At 45.5% G+C, this 17142-nt stretch overlaps 1 protein-coding gene across 1 annotated transcript in view; it reads left to right on the forward strand.

The window, feature by feature from the left end:
• Nucleotides 1-17142, forward strand: part of SLCO3A1 (solute carrier organic anion transporter family member 3A1) — a 137145-nt gene that overhangs the window by 82019 nt on the left and 37984 nt on the right. The gene's annotated exons all lie outside the window — the stretch shown is intronic.

Here is a 17142-nt window from a genome sequence, read left to right on the forward strand (position 1 = left end):
AAAGTAGTCCTTACTGTGAGTTTTTTCTGGAAGTGCTGAGTGAGCAGCATCCAGGAGGTTTGGAAATGGAGTTGCTCAGTCTGGAGAGTTTTTCAGGTCTCATAATCACCCATGACAAAGCTGTGAGAACAGTGAAACTAAAGCAAGCTCCTCATGCAAAGGGATGGACTTTCTGTGCCAGTCTCAGAGGCAGGTGAGGAGATCTGTACGTGTTGTATCTAGGATGTGCAGCATGGCTCTCATCAAGCTCCTTTTCCCCCTTTCAAACACATTAAAACCTCTCTTCAGCACTTCTGTGCAAGCCAAATGTTATTTCCAATGCCAGTGTTAATGGGCTATAAAGGTTTGTGGAACGGCTTGTCTCCTCTGTGTACCAAGAGGTGACCTGGTTTCCTCCACATCATCTTTTCTTGCTGTGACAGGACCACAGGCACTTTCCTCTGCGAGCTGTGGAGGAGGAGGAGTGGCACAAAGTGGTGGTTTGGGGGACAGGGCTCTGTTCACTGCCTGCCATGGCCAGATGGGGAGGTTGCAGCACATTTCTTATCCTGCAGTGTGTAGAGAGCAGGATCAGTGCTAGAGAGCACTCAAAAGGCAGGATTAAAAACACTGTTTGCAGCAGTGCCTGTGTAGTGTTGTCACTTCAGGATGGATGAAGGGTCCTTTATAAACAGCATCATAGATCTCTGTTTCCCCAGAAGAGTTTTCGAATTTCAGACTGTGTCAGTCAGCACCTCTTTTTGTATTACAGCTGCTACTGAAAGGAATTGTGGTTTTCACATGCAACATCAAGCATGTTTTTCCCCTATCTTTGTTTTCTCGCCTTGTTCACTAGTTCAGTATTAAAAATGAGCATGAGTGCTCAGTTCTGCATAGTGAAATAGTACATCTGGACACCTGAAAATAATCCCCTGGCAAAAGCCAGGAAGAGCAGTCCTACACTGACTGTGGTGATGAAGTAGATGTGACCCAACAGCTTTGCCATAATACTGCAGAGCAGTGATACACTTATGGAAGTCATGAACTAGATGGATTCTAACCTATTTAGACTGTGAAAATTGCATCTTTCCTAACTGTCCTTCGTGGCACACACTTCAATTACCATTCTGAATGGTCACTGTCCCCTATTAGTATTTCGTGCTTAATGGTCATTTAGTGTCAAAGAAAAATTTTATCTTTCCTAAGTGGAGAGGTGTAATAATTTGCCTGAAGGCTTCAGTTAGTCACTGGAGATGAAAACACTCTTTAACTTCAGTGCCCAGGTAATTTCATTTAAACAAATGCTCTGCTAGTGTCTTGTACATAGTCTTGCCAAGTGATTAGAACTTTCTGCTACAGCCTCCTTATCTAAGGATGTTCATAAAGGTCACATCCAGATTAGAAACCCCTTTGTGATCCTTGCACCTTACTGCTGGGAAAACAAAACAAATCAGGTTTACAAATCAGAGGGAACCTTGCAGGGTGATTTCTGGGTTGTGTCTGCTGGACACTTCTCACTGTGGCAAGTGTTTTGTAAGGTAAATTCGTTCAAATGAAAGTGTTTTGCATCAAATTTATCCAAGTATTCAACAGAAGATTGTCAGCATTATGTATTTGGGTGGAGACAAAAGATCTCTTTATGTAATATGTAGTACTGAGATGAATCAAACACTAGATAGTTATTTTTCCCCTCTATCAACACATAATGTTTCAATAATTTCAGTGAAGTGTCTTGGGAATGTTTCTTTTGGCAAAATAAGTCACAAGGGCTGATGATTTGTCTCGACATTGGACTAAAGGAATTATTTTCACAGGGATGGAAAAATCTTTTCTTTTTACTGTGCTACTTTGCCAAACCTTCCACAGAACAATCAAAGCCTCTAAAGCTGTGAGTGGTGGTGTGCTTTCCTTCTCTTGGCAGCTCCTTGTGCACTGAGGAATCTCCAAGGTGTCTGTAGATGTTTATCTCCTTATTAAATCATGGATTTGATCATGTAAAGGAAAAAAGTGAAGAGAAGAATTAACTTTAAATGCTTTCAGATTTGAGAAAAGGAGCGAAACGTGGATAATGTGACAAACTAAGTCCCCTTTTCCTTGCCACAGTTCAGGTTACACTGGCAGGGGCAGAGCAGGGAGCTTTCTGGCAGACATACACCTGCTTTGCAAAGCAGAAATCATCATAATAAATGCAGAGTGCCTTCTCTGTGTCTGCTCTGGATCCTTACAAACATAGTGTTGGCTTTATTACTAAAAACCTCTGGGAGATGATAAAAGAATAGAGTGAAAGTGAAGGTGAAGTGTTCCCTTGAGATGGTCACTCCATTGGTGAGGCTTTATTACAAAACTAAATTAGCAGTTTTCCTGTATCCCCTGCAGGATGCAGATCTGGTGGCATACACCAGAGTTTCACATTAATTTTTATCAAGATCCTGTGGGTAGCTTTATTGAGATCTGCTCAGAGGGAAGCTGCAAACCAGTCCTGGCAGCCTGCAGCTGCAGCATGAGAGGCTGGGAGGGATGCCATGGAAAGCCTGGCTGGAGAAATCCTGATGGCTTTGAAGGAGTGAGAGAATTGTCAAAGAGCCTGATACACCCTGGACAATACATACTCATGATCAAGTCTGCAAAGAAGTCTGCCATTTAAATAGGCCTGAATCAGGATTAATGGGGATTTTTCTTGAGTTTTAGATGCTATGCAGGACATCAGCAATGTCCATTCCTTTAAAATTTGGTGTCTGTGAAGAACAGAAATTCCTGTTGAGTGTAAATGTCATTACTCACTTCGGGACTGCTGCTTTGAGAAGGTGCCAAGCACCTGTGTCCTTTGTGCCTGTGATGTGTGCCAAGCCCTTGACTTGCTTCTGTGCTTGATGAGTGAAAATAAAATTAAGGCTTGATTATTAAAAGGAGAAGGACATACATTTCAATGGGTGACTGCACAAACTGTGAGAAGGGATCCATCACAGCAGATTTTGAAGTATCTAATGTGGAATCCAGGCATTTCTGGATACCAGTTCAGGAGAAAAGAGGTGGAAGATTAGGATCCTCATTCCCTAAAGCCCTGGGATTGTCCTTGATCATATGCCTTAGCCTCTTGGTGTCTCAATCCTTTGTCCTCTGTGGTTTAATGAAGAAAATACCTGAAGTGTGTGATATGCAGTGACAGGAGCCTCTTACTTCCCTCCAGCAACAAACAGTGTGACTTGTCCTCATGCAAGGCTTGATCCCCATGTGCCACTGAACCATCATTTCTCTTTTTGGAAACAGGGAGATGGTAAAAATTAAAAGGTAGAAATTAAAAGGTGGAGGAAATTAGAGGTTTTCTTCTGACTGAAAGACCAGTTTTCCTGCCAGGGTGAACTTGCCGCATCCTACCAACCCACAGATGAACTTCTGTGCTTTCATATCTCTCTGTGATACCCCATAATAAGCATCTACAATACCTATAAATACAGACAACATTTGTGGCTGGGTTGTTGCTACTTGGGAGCTAGCACAGAGCTATTCCAGGATGACATATTCATGCCAGTCATAAGAATTCAGTGTGTTTTAGACTCTGTCAAATATGAATGTGAAGCTGGTGTTTGTTGGGTGGAGTCAGAAAGTGTCCATACATCTGCAGAAACCCAATGCTTTCAAGCCTCCCATCCCCCAGAGTCAGCTAAAATGCAAGAAGAAAATGGGAGCCTGATACTTGTTGGATGGAAAAGACCCCATATTTTTACAATGAGATTTTGTTTCTGTATTTGGGTATCATTAGCATTGGGTTGCTTATATCACACCACAGCTGTTCATTCCCAGCTGATGTGGGAGCAGTGGGGACAAAGCAAGTCCCCACTTAAAAACTCCCCACTCATGCACCATTTACAAAATCTCTGTGGTTCCTCTACAACCTTCCAAATTTCTGTCTTTGTTGCTTATGGTATTTCCCTGTTCTCCTTTCAAGCCTCCCTCTCCCTGAACCAGCCTGGTAACATAACCAGAAAGGGTGGTTCTTGCAATGGCTTTCCACAGCACATTAATAACTAATCAAGGCTGGAATCGTAGCAGGTGGTTAAAAAGGGCCTGTTGGTCATCGTTTCGAGCTCTGGCAGGAAGCCTGCCCTGGAAAATGTAATTACTGTCCAAAAGAATGCGACAAACTCTGCCAAAAATAATGAAAGTGGATCATGGTCCAAAGCCACACCAGCTGAAACATGTGGCAGTTTGTGGGGGCTGGCCAAGCACGGCTCTGCCTCCCTCTGTGTGCAGGGAAAAGGGGCAAGCTCTGAAACTTTCCACACTGAGTGTTTTGAGAGCAGAGTGTCTGAGAGACCAGTGGTTTTGTTAACTCTTGGTTTGTTTTTTTATTTGGCTCTGTGTCACGCACTCTGAGAATTCATCATGTAGAAGTGACAGCGGTTTTTTTTTGATCCATTTTTAATTTCTGGGGAGAATTTTCAACATCCTGTCCTTCCCCCACCCCCAAAAAAAATTAAAGTAATGATAAGCAGTCTTATAAAGCCTCCTGGCTTCATCCACTGCATTGTTCCAATGGCACACTGGTCCATCAAAGGCTTTCTGACCAATTCCATATACCAGGACTTTGCAGTAGAGATAAACCTTGTGAAATGATGATAAAAGAGGCAGCTCTATTTGCTGGTTTGGAAATTGCTGTTTCCAGCTTCCTGTCACAGACTTTCTAGGTTTCCTTCCTGCAGCAGTTTTTTTAGCTGGATTATTTTTAGCTGGATTATTTTAAAAGTATGAGTATTTTAACTTGGATTGCTTCACAGGATTGGGCTTGGAAATGGCAGCACTGGCAGTTCAGCTGGCAGGATGTGCAGCATATGGGTGCTAACAAGTTCTATAAACCTCTGAGTCCAGCTCAGATCCAGCCAGAATAGCATGGCTGTCTGAAACTAGTTTCATTTTCTGAGCAGTTCACTTGCCTGTGCAGTCCTAAGGGGTTACCATCTTCCAGGAGGTGATTGCTGGAAAAGGGGTAATAAACAGTCAGAGAAATGAGAGAGTTGACATGAATTCATTAATAGAGCCACACTGGAGATGAGCTGGAGTGACACCACCAAAGTGATTCTTAGAAATACTATTCAAAGATATTTGCAGTTGGTTGCAACTCCATTTTTGTCTAATCAGGATGAAGGGATGCTTGTAAAAAGAAGCCACTTGAAGCCAAAAATTTGAGAATTAAGAGGCTTGTGTTTATTTATTTTTTTTAACCAAGCCAAAAAATAAAAATAAATAAATCCACACCTTCACCCTTTTGAAAACATAAAGCCCATCAGAAAGTGGCAAATTTGGAGGTGGACATCTCTGAACAAAGTGGAATTTGAGTATTCATCATTAAAGCCACTACTCCCAAAAGAGTGACCTTGCAGAGTCACACTACCTCCTGAAAGGTCACTGAAGAGGAATAATACACATAATTTTGAATAATCTGTTTCAGTACTAAGAGGCCATCATGGACCTTCCTATGTTCATCCCACTTGGACAACCAGGGTTGCTTCCCTAGGGCAAGAGCAGCCTCCCACTGGACACCCTTAACTGGGCTATTCTGATGTGATTGATTTTAGATGGAATATTCAGTTGCTTTTAATTCACTTTTCAACTTAAAAGGCAGTTCCAGGTCTACTGTGGGAGCATTGCTGTCTTCTCCTAGAGCTTCCATCCAGCCCCTGTCCTGGAGGGCTGGAAAAGGGCTTTGTTTCATCTTTCAGCTGTGGCTGTGGATGCTTAATTAAGGCAGACAAGCCCATAATGATAGCAGCAGCTGTTCTCTCCCCTGGGCAGAAAGAGACTCTTCAGGGACAGGGCCCTCCTTGGCACAAAAGAAAATATTCTTGTGAAAGCAGCACTGAAGAGGCTGGCAGCTCCCCATGGCTTCTGACTTTGCAAGAAGCCTCAGGAAAACACCCTTGTGTAGTTCTGGCAAGAGGAGGGAGAGCTGTGCACGAGGGATGAAATGCTGGATCACACTCTCTCAGGAGCACAGTCCTCTGGATCCAGTCTGCAGGGTTTGTGCAGATAGTGCAAGCAACTGCTAAACAATTATGTTGGAAGTAATCTTAGACTGGGGGATTATCCAGCATCCAGCCAGGCTCCCCATCCCCCAGAACAGTCTGGCATCTGGCATCCCTCAGACTTCCCCACATGGGGTAATTGAGGGGGATATTTGGAGGGGGTGGTCAGACTGGATCACCCACCCCCATTGCCTGCCCTGGAAGGTTTTGTGGTGGCATGGTGCTGTCCCACCCATAAATAATATATACCTAGACTTCCCAAATTTCTCTTGCTGAGAAGTTTACATAGTGCTTGTTGAGAAGTAGCATTGCCATGAAACAAAGCACGGGTAGAGTCCCAGCCCCACATTTCCCACAGTGATGCCCACAGATGCTTTGGGGATGCTCCTGCCACTGTCAAAGGAAGCAGGTGGAGCTGCAACCTGTGCATGCCAAGGGCTGAGCAGCCCCTGCAGTGAGGTACCTCAAAGGGAGGAGAGGGGTGGGAAGGAGGTGTGAGATACCTGTGTCAAGCCAAGTCTGGCAGGTCCCAGGCCAGCACCCTGAATGTCTGTAAGATCAAATATTTATCTGGTCTAAGAAGCAAATGGTGAATTTGATACAAAGCCAGTTAAGGTTTTGTGCTTTACTCAGTGCAAGAGTTCCCCTGAAACTCAGTGAGATTTGGGTCAGGGCAAAGAATGACTATTGTCAAGAGCAAATGCTTTTTTCTGATGGCGTTTGCAATATGAGGAAGCAGAACAAGGCAAGTTTTGTTTTCAATTTCCTTTCCTTCCTGACAGCTCAGCCATTACCAGAGTAGATTTAATCTACTGAGCAGAGGAAAGCACGACACTTTCCTAAATGGTGGGTACAGATAAGTGTTATCAGCACTGGCTTCCCAGCAGCCTGCCTGACGTCATTGGTGATTCCCAGTCCTCTCCTTGCCTCCGAAATTGAGGATTTACCCAGTGCCAGCTGCCTGTGAGTCATCCTCCACCGTGCAGCGTAGTCTGTACCTGCACAGCAGCCAAGCAAAGGAGATTTGAAGAGACATCTCAAAATGTGTGAAAACTGCTCTTGCTAAAAGTGAGAGTTTTGCTGATGGCATTTGGGAGGGCAGGAGCTGCCCTGGCAGTTCTTAGGGAACTGTTGCTTTTTGGACGCTCTTTTCTTCCTGCTTTCCTTCACAGATGAACAAACCACATATTGCATTGCTCTTTAATTGTTCTGAGTTTTTCCTCCAAGACCTTTTGAGAAAACATGAAACAAAAGGAGAAAAATAAATTAGAATTGCTTATGTTCCCAGGAGCCCTCAGCTGAGCTGGGAGCACTGGAGCAGGGGTGATGTGGGGCAGTGGGAGGGTTTCCTTGGCACAGAAGTGCCGGAACAGCAGGAATATGAACTTTTCACCCATTGTTCAGAGCACATTCTGTAGCAGGTGCTGTGTTTGGGATGGAGGATTACTCATGTATGTGTGTGTAACAGCTTGATCAGCTGGGGGCAGAGCAGGATTTGGGGAGCTGTGGGCTCTTGGGGTATCCAGCACCATACCTGACCCGACAGGGTGAGTCTGTGTCACCTAACCCTGGAAAATCCTTTCTCTGGATGATGCTAAGAGGAAAGGTCTTGAAATTCCAGGTGATGTCAGCACAAGAAAAAAATGGCAAATGCTTTTAAAGGTATGAAAAAGACTGGAAGTGCAGCAGTGGCCCTCTACTGCAGTCAGGTGAGGAGTGGGCCGGAGCCATGGGGAATTTTGCAAGGAAGAGTTTTTCAAATGGTGAGACAGACATATAGGAGGTCCAGTAGGGCGGATAGAGCTGAACTTTTCTTCCTGATTAATCATTGCTTAGAAAAGCAGCAAGCTGCCTGTATTGACATAAAACCTCAGTTAGAAATTGAATGTGTTTTCATTTAAGATAGGTGGGATGGGAAGGGATACCCCCAAGACTGAGGTTAGAGAAAGAGGGAGGCAGTTCTAGCAGCTCTTTCCTCAAAAGAACATGTTGTGTCTGTTCTGAACTCAGTACTCAGCTGAAAATAAATAAATAAAAAGGGAAGGTGGTATTGCACCAACCTTCAAATACCAAAATTCACATTTTACCGGCTGTGAGAATCATATGTGTGAATAGCTCATTGTACTCTCAGTTGCATGAGCTGTTGGGGGCTTTTTTTCCCCAGTGTATTTTAGAGTACAAGGAAGTGCTGACTTGTGCAGAATTCGAGTGATGGAGATGAAAATATGAGAGCCTCAAAAGGATCTCATGAGAGCCTCAAAACGATCTCATGTCTATTGAGCAAACACAGGCTGTACTTGCCCCACCCAGGTGGGGTGGGCAGCTCGTCCAAGCGGGACAGAGAAGGCTGGAAAGAATTTTGTGCAGGTCTTTAATGTATCCCTGCACTCCTCTCTAGGATCAAAACCACCCAGTATTAAAGGGGACATCAACCAGCAAACCCAGAGCAGAGTTGCAGTCCTGTAGAGACAGAGAGAAGTGCCCTAAAATATATTTCCACACAAACCTACAGTTGGCACAATTCCTGGGCAATAACACAAGGAAATCTGCCTGTCTGCAGCTACAGAGGCGTTCAGGATTTGGGGAAACAGGTGTTTGTGTTTAACAGCTGGGGGGAGATGAGCACAGCTCAAAGGCGTGTGGCTTCAGCCCTTCCAAAAACCGTACTTGGCGTTGGAGCATGTGGCTTTTTTTTCTTCCAAAGTCTCTTTGTTGGCTGCCTCCCAAGGTAATTAGCACAAGGGAAAAATTGCTTGCAAGGTGGAAATTGCTGGTTGAAGCCCACGGCTGGGGCTGGTGTGTGTTGGAGGTGTGGAATCCGTGGCTCATGTGTCGGGGTGGAAATAGCCTGCCCTGGATTTGCACGCTATAGTTAGGAACGTGCTTGTACCCACTTCTTCAACTGAACTGACTCCTTCTGATGTGATAACAAGCAAGTTTCAGGGACAGGAATGTGAGCCAGCAGGGTAGGAGGAACAAGTGGCTTGTCCTTATTTTTCAGAGATTGCTCAGCACCAGCTTTTTGTGATGCACCTGAATGGACAGGACATGGTTTCATATTTTGTTTGTTTCTTTGTTTTCTTTTTGCAGAAAGTGGCAGAAAAAATTGACTTTTGAGCTGCTTTTTCTGGACTTCTCCTAACTTACCTTTAGTCTCTAATCTCTTGCAATGCGTGTCCAGCTACCTTTAAAACCTTTGCAGAAGGAGACAAATCTTCTGTGAGGATTAAGCAATATGCCTATCTTAAGAGATGCAGGTTTATAGAAATAACCAGCATGAAGATGAGCATTTTGGAAGACGGTGGGGACAGCACTAGGTGCAGGGAGATATATTAAATCACAGTGTGGTATGTGTGTTTTCACAGGCAGTGTCTGAAGGCAGGGTGCTTGCATGCACTGATGTGATTCTGCACGCTGTTTGTGTGTAGAGTGTGTGTAAATATTAAGAGACAGGGCATCAGAGTGATTGCAGCTTAAGTAGGAAAACACTGCTACAACAATGCCACTGCGTTCATAATCCTCTGTGAGTGTTCACTGCTTTGGTTAAATATGCAGAGGCTGATGGAGATTGCCAGTGGATTAGCTCTCGTGTGGCTGGTGCCAGGGATCGATTAGCATAAGCAAATTTCTTCTCCAGCTTCCCGTCAGGAAGGAGGGAGATGCAGCAAGAGGTCCCTCCACTGCCTGGGAGGGGACTGAGATGGTAGGGATGAAAACTGGAGAGGGGAACAGTTTTTTCCCAGTGTTAACTGGTGTGACAAATTAATCCCAAGACTTCTGTAATGAGCACATCCCCATAGTTTACCTTTCAGAGCTCACAAATTGGCTGCTTTAATTTTTGTTTTGCTTGCAAACACGGTTTTGAGGGCTGTGGAGCTTTTCTCACAGTGTGATTTGTTTCTCTGCCATCTTTTAGGTGATCCTGTTTCAGCAGCTGGATAAAGGAGGAACTTAAAAGTAAACATAGGGCTCTGGGTTGGGGTTTTGGTTGATGTGGGGGATTTTTTTTTTTGGTGGAGCAGTAGAGGGGTTGTTGGTTTTGTCTTGGGTTTTCCTTATTTCTGTGCTCATCAGAACGAGGGCACAAACCAGCTAATGAATGTGTTTAGAGCTGCTGCAAATGCACCTAGTCATCATGGAAAATTTGGGGCTGGATGCTGAGCTTGTGCTCCTAATGCAAAAGTCCAATCCCCATCTGTGCCACTCTGCAAACATTCCGTGTGTGCACCAGGATCCCCTGGGACCGTCAGTTGTTGGTATAACACTGATCTTTTCACATGTAGCCTTGATAGTGCTGGGGACAGGGATTTGCTGATAAAACAAACCTAAGGCTTGGTAATAATTGAAAATGCGGGGTGGTTCACCAGGCAGAGTGCCTGCTTATAGGAAACAGATTTCATCTCTAAGTCAGCAGACATTTCCTTAGAGAAATCCTGAATTCTGATGGAAATCAATATTTAAAGGGACCCTCATAGTCTGGGGAGAAGCCATCATGTAAGATGCCTTCAAGTCTGAGCAACCCCTTTAGGGATTAACATCTGAATCTTAAATACAGAACAAAATAGAATAAAAATATATTTTGTTCTATAAAAATAGAACAAAAACTGTCCTGGAGTAGTGAAATAGTCTTTTCCAGCAGGCAGGAGGAAGGCCACTGCCATGGCCACTCTCTCCAGCCTTGGAAGAATCATATTAGAAGTTTGTTATATCTGTAGAATGGATGCATGTTTTTATTGCCTCTTGTAAGTAAGTACATGAAACTCCCCAACCAGCTGTAGGTACAGTTATTAAGTCTTATTAAACGCTGGGGTAAATAAGTCATTCTGCAGCATTTGCATACAGTGGTGAGTAGCTTGCCTTAAAAACACAGATCTTCACGTAGCAAGAGTGGATTTTATAGGTTGTTGAAACTGATTTCATATATTGATAGAAAGGCTTGATCAGAGAAGAGGGGAGGATGGGAGATGTCCAAGGCTGCCTGATTTCAAACTCTGTAATAATTTCTTTCACTGGCTGAAAGAACTAAACCCCTGCATGGCTTTCACGTCACAAGTGGTTGCATGGAAATGGGAGAAGTCAGATTCAATCCAGTGCTTTCTGGAGCTGCTCTGCTGGCCCAAAAGCAGCTGCAAGTCTGTCAGTGAGAAATAGTTGTCTTGGGACAGCACTGTCAGATCTTTCTCCAAGTGTTGTGTTGCACACACAGATGCAGGCAGTGAGCTGTAATAGTGGAATCAATGAGGAGAGCTCAGAACTAAAACTCAGTTTGTTCTAACACATTTGGTGTTCCTGATTACTAAAGCAATGCATAGTATTTGTGCATCTTGTAACACATCACAAGGAGGGACTAGCTTTCGTTAAAAGGTAGAAAAGTGACGAGATGCAGTGAATGGTCCATGGGAAGGGGATGGCTGAGCAGAGATTTCAGCCTCTCACTGCCTTGGGACTGCCAGGACATTCATCCCTGTCCTTGGTGTCATTGAGCAGCCCTAAATAAGTGTCTGAGGGGTCTGCTGGTGTTGAGCTCCTAAAGGCAAAACAAATAATGTGTGGGCTAGTGCACAGATGGGATGAACCCTCAGCCTCTTCACTCCTCCCCACCTCATGCCAGTACAGGGCTGGAGCTGCTTTGATCCCCATCAGAACAAAGACTAAACATTAAAGTGAATTATCCCAAAGTTGTTCCTCATTAATCAACAGCTGTAGGCACTTGGAAACATCTGTCCAGCCTGTTTGAACATTCCCTTCACTTCAGTGGCTGCACTGAGGAGGCAGAACAAATCAAAACACTTTGCTGATCCAACACCACCTCTTCACCTTTCCTACAGCCAGTGCGAGTGAGCAGGAGCCAGAAGGGAGCAGGAGGTGGTGATGGGTTGTGTAGACAGGGTGGCAGGAAAAATTATGTCTTTCCATGGAAAATGAGCAAAGCTGGGAATGAGAGACCAAGGGCTGAGCAGGAGTGCAGGCATCCCTCCACTGCTGTGGGCACGCTGTCTGCCAGAGAGGCTGGGCAGTGCTGGGTGACTCCAGCAGGTTTTGCTGTAGAAAGAAGCCATCTGGGTAGGAAACAGCTTCCCTCTACCCTTACTGTACGTTTTTGAGGTTACATCACCTGATAGAAGTCAGAGCAAGCCCACTGAAGCGAGGAGCTTTGCCCACCAGGGGTGAGCATGGAACATTTATCCCAAGCCCTTCAGAGCCACTGCCTGGTGTGCAGGAGGATGCAGCATCCCCAGTCTGTACCAGGATGCCTTTGGCTCCCACAGGCTGTGCTGGGCTGGTGTCTCTTTAAGGGCAGGTCCCAGAGCCCATGAATTACAATATTCCAGTAATCCCTTTGCACTGGCCTGCCCAGCCCTCCACGCAGCAGGAAATGTGGGACAAGCAGGGTTTTGAGATTATCTCGTGCTTTGCAAAGCCAGTTCCCTTTGTGCTTTTAGAAAGAGCTTGCTCCTGCACAGGCAGGGGGCTGAGGGTGGTGTTCCTGGCCAGATGCTGTCCCATGACCACAGCAGGACTCCAAGACCATGGCAGGTGGGTGGGCATGGCATGGGCACACCCCAAAATCTGTGGTTTGTAATGGTTACTGAACCACCCAGTTGCTGACAGAGACCATATTTATCTCCCTGATCCCTTCCTCCTCAGAGATGCTGTTTCTTGATGCAAGGACAACGTTTTGCAGCAATTTCCCACAGCTTCCAAATGGATCAGCTTTTTGTCCACCCAAGCTGTCCCTTGGGATGGTGCAAGGGGCAGGAAGTGCTGCTCTGAACATGCTTTGCTGAAGGTGTGCTGCTCCTTAGGAGCACCATGAATAATCCTTTACACTCCTTAATTTCGTGGAAATGCCAAGGCAGGAGCAACCTGGCTCCAGGGCACCCAGCAGATTCCAGTGACAACTCTACAGCTAAATAAAGCAGTATCCTGTGCTACACTAAGGGTTTGCCCATGGTTGGGAGTGAGTCTCTGCTGATGGTTCCTGCTCTGATAGCCAGCCCCACTGTGGGAGATGCTGCTTTTCCTCCTCCTGTCTCACATACCCAGCTCACCTTTGCCTGGCAGCTCTCCAAACTAAATTTCCTCGTGTCTTCAGCCCCTGGTGAGGCTGAGGCTTTGAAGTGAAATGTCTTGGTGTTCTTTAGCTGCCCACGTGTTCTTTTTCCTCAGCCCGTGATGTGCTGAGCCTGCTCTCGTTCCTTAGAGAGCTGCACCTGAGATGCCTCTCACTGCACCTTGGTGAGACTGGCAAGCCTTGCAGTGTGTCCCTTGATGCCTTATTTCCAGCCGGGAGAGCTTCTCCTGGGAGTTACTGTCCCCAGTTAATTCATTACAGGGATTGAGTTGATGCCTCACCTGTTTTACCCTGCAAACAACACAGGTTTGCTCATGTTTCAGGATCCTGTTGCTACTAGAAAGCAACTTGAAACATCAAGGGACTGCTCTTTATTACTGAAGCACTGACAGAGTATCCCTATCCCTTTATCCCTGTCTTTGCAATTTGGTTTCTGTGCACTTTGCATGACTCAGAGCATCTCAGTGCCACCATCTCTTCACAGATGTGCTACCTGCTGCTGCTCCTTCCCTTTGCTCTAATGGAAAACTGCATTATCAGTCTTGGGCCTTACCACTGATAAAGTCTCATCACAAAATGTCAGATCTAATACTCACCTCTGTCCCAATCCTTTCCTCAGCTCTGGGAAAATGTTATTTGACAGGGCAAAGTAGGATTTAGCAAATTGTTCCATTTGAAAAGATGAAGAGGAAAATGCTTCTGATTTCTCAGTGCAGCCCACTTTGCCGCCTTTTTTTTTTTTTTCTGCCTTTTTGGGAGTCAGGGAGACTGATTAAGAGAGTAGCACAGGTAAACTGAAAATTATTAGCTGTTTTCAAACTAAGATGTAAGTGTGCTCTAAAAGGACACAAACTGGAAGGAAGTGTTTGAGAGTTACCAAAGTGTTTGAATTGTCCCAAGACAGAGTTGCCTTTTTTTTCAGTTCACTTTTCTGAAGTATTTCTAAGAACTGCCATAATTTAGTAAGAATTTTAAAAAAATGACTCTGAGATTAAAAATAAAATCAAATTTCAGTGCCTGTACTGATCACTGGTTTTATTGACATCAGTGGGAGTTTCCCAAGAGCCTGGTGGAACCAGGATAGGACCTTTGATCTGTTTGCTCCTGGTATTTAGAGGTTTCCCTCTAAAAGTTAGAGGGAAACATGGGAAAAAGACCAAGCAAGTGGTATTAAAGCTCGCCACAAATTTAGCACATTTGAATTCTTAGCAACCCCAGCACTGGGAAAAGGGCTTTGCCAGACCTTCTTCTCTACTAAACAGGAGCTTTGTGGTTGCATGGTGAGGTGGGTGATGTGGAAAGTGTTCTCCACTTAGTAGTGGGGGTGGTAGCAGTTGTACAGGATTTCTCAAAAGGGGAAGGATGTCTTAAGCGAATTCGAACTTGCCTAATTTCCCCTTGTGTCCTCAATTCCGCATAAATGTTCAACCACAGGCTCTATCCCAATTGCTTAATTGGCCTATTTTTTGTGCCCAGCAGCATGCTCCATTGATCCTTGAGCGTGGTCCTGCTCTGTACAGACCCTGGACTATCCATTGTGACAGTCCATGCCTTGGGTTTTTCCACAGTCTGCTTGATTTGTGAATTAAAGTGTAAAATAGTATTATTGCAACCCTAGGATTTCGTTAGTCCCAAAACAAAGATAAAAAAGGGCATGGGGGTGAACTGGTTGTTTTCGTGATTTTAGAATAAACTACAGAAAAAGAGAAAACACAATTAACATGGCTTTTTTAAAGCTAGCCTAGAGGTGAATAATAATTTAATAGCCTTTGCAAGATGTTAGATAGGTGTTTCAGTGCATGCTCTATCCCACATTGCCCTCTAGTGAGGGCATGGCAAATCGTGCCTTCCTGCAGCCACTAGGATGTGAAATGTGGTATTTTAATAACTGAGGACAGAGCTTGGTTCTGCCATAGTGGTTTTGAGATGCAATAGTGTGAGGAGGGGCAGTGTTCATCTGTCACCTGTGCCTGCACAGGTTACAGCTTTCTGGATGTTTGCCTTTTTTCTGAGATAGTTCTCTCTGCAAGCATCTCCCTGCTGCTGCTGTATCACCAGCCACAGGTTCCTGCTCTCTTCTGCTTTTGGAAAAGGGGAAAATATTTCCTTTTTGCTTTTGGTGAAGAATGATCTTTTTCCATGTTCTTTGTCTTGCACTTTGCTCCATGAAACAAACACCAGTTCTGTGGTTTTCCCTGTACACACATGGTCAGACACCTCTGTGGTTTGAAGATCATCACGGGACAAACTTCCATCCCTGCTCAACCCAACACTGATGCATCCAAAGGTGTTGCCTAGGGGGTAGAACTGGCTGGCTCTTCTCCTTCTGCCTGAGTAGCTCCATTTGTCATTGCTCCAGCTGATATGGGGCCCAGCATGTCCTTATGTGCTTGACTACATTTATATTTACATAGAAATTCGGAATTAAAGTTCCGTTTTCAAATGTATTTGAATGCTGCCCCATTCATCACAGGAGTAGCCGTGGCAATCTCTGCTACAAGCTGTCTCCTTCAACTCTGTGCCTGAAAACTTCACCATTATAGAACAGTTTGTCCAAAAACCTGTGATTTTCTGCATGAAGACAGGGAAGGGGCACAGACTGAGTGTGTGCATGGCAGATCTGTTGGTGCTGGCAGTGCCCTATGTCACTGCCACCCTCCTTGGGGCTGTAGGACCCCAGGAGCACCATCGTGTTTTGGGAGCAAGGATGAGCATCACTGTCACCCAGCCTGCTCCGCATGGCACTTGGGGGCTGAGTGACAAACACTGATGCCATCTAGTGACCAAAAAACTATGTGACATGGATATTTTATAAAATCCTGATGGAAACTGTATAGCCACAAGTGGGGCTGGCCTTGGGGCTGGGAAGGAGGGGAGATGGGGCTGAGGCGTGGAAAGGGAAAAATAAATCCCTTTTTTTCTGCTCTCCCAGCCTGTCTCTTCCCTCATTTCACATCCCACGAAATGCTTCTGCAGTAACCATGGATCTTCCCTGTGAGGCTTTATGGATCCCCAAAGGAGCAAGGCTCAGCAGCTCTGTTGCTCGAGGAGCACAAATTCCCCAGTGTACTGCTGGCTGATGGAGCCCAAACCCAGCACCCCAGGACAGGGGGACTGCAGGAGGGGACATGGCTGCTCAGCTTGTGACATGGGACATCACGGGCACAGACCCTGGGGAATAATTCAAGCTGTCAGCACAGGCTGTGACACGGTGGCATTGCTGCAGCTTTGGCAGAGACTGGGCAGGGGCTGGCAGCTCCTGCTGCTGCCCTGTCAGCAGTGTCCCCTCGCTGCAGCTCATACAACCTGGCACTTCTCCTCCCTCCTCCTTCGTTTGCCCCTCGTGCTGCTGGAGATGAGCCACGAAGGCTTTAATGCACCACGTTTGTGTGTGAGCAGCTGGCTGAGGCACCTCTGCTTTGTCCCTGGTTGCTAATCCAGCCAATCCCAGTGCCAACAACCTGGAGGAATTAGTTTGCACCCTGCATTTTAAAAATGAAGGTGAAGTTGCTTCTGACCGTACCAGTTTATTCTGCTTGGCTAAGCTGTTGTTGGCAGGTGAGGTTTGCCTTGCCTGGGGATGGTGGTCTGGGAATTTTTTTGCAGCTCTGATAATTTCTCCAGCTCCTAAGAAATGCACAGAGAGGGAACTTGGGAATTAAAAAGTTTCCAGATAAGGAACTTGAGAGCTGAGATAGCTGTGATGAAGTGCATTATAAATGCACTGAGATGCCAGGCAACACCCCCAGAGAGATTAGGAGAGTGAGCAAAGCACCCAGATGCAAATAAGCTCTTTCATGGGCCATTTCTGAAGTGCAGGGACACCAGGACTGTTGCTGGAACATCCCTGCTGAGCTGCCCCCCTCACCAGGCACATGGGTCCATCTGCAATGTCTTGCCCCAGAGGGAAAATCCAGGCTCTTGTTCTGCTCCACACTGCTCAGTCGGGCCCTGCTCCCTTCAGAAAGCCATTTACAAGGGTCCTTGGGGGACTTTTTGTTGTTTTTTTCCCAAATGTTGTTGTTATCCCAAATGTGAAAGTACCTAATACGTTCTTATTGTCTAATT

This window comes from Sturnus vulgaris, chromosome 13 (assembly GCF_052056855.1).
Source record: "Sturnus vulgaris isolate bStuVul1 chromosome 13, bStuVul1.hap1, whole genome shotgun sequence".
Taxonomy (NCBI): Eukaryota; Metazoa; Chordata; class Aves; order Passeriformes; family Sturnidae; genus Sturnus; species Sturnus vulgaris.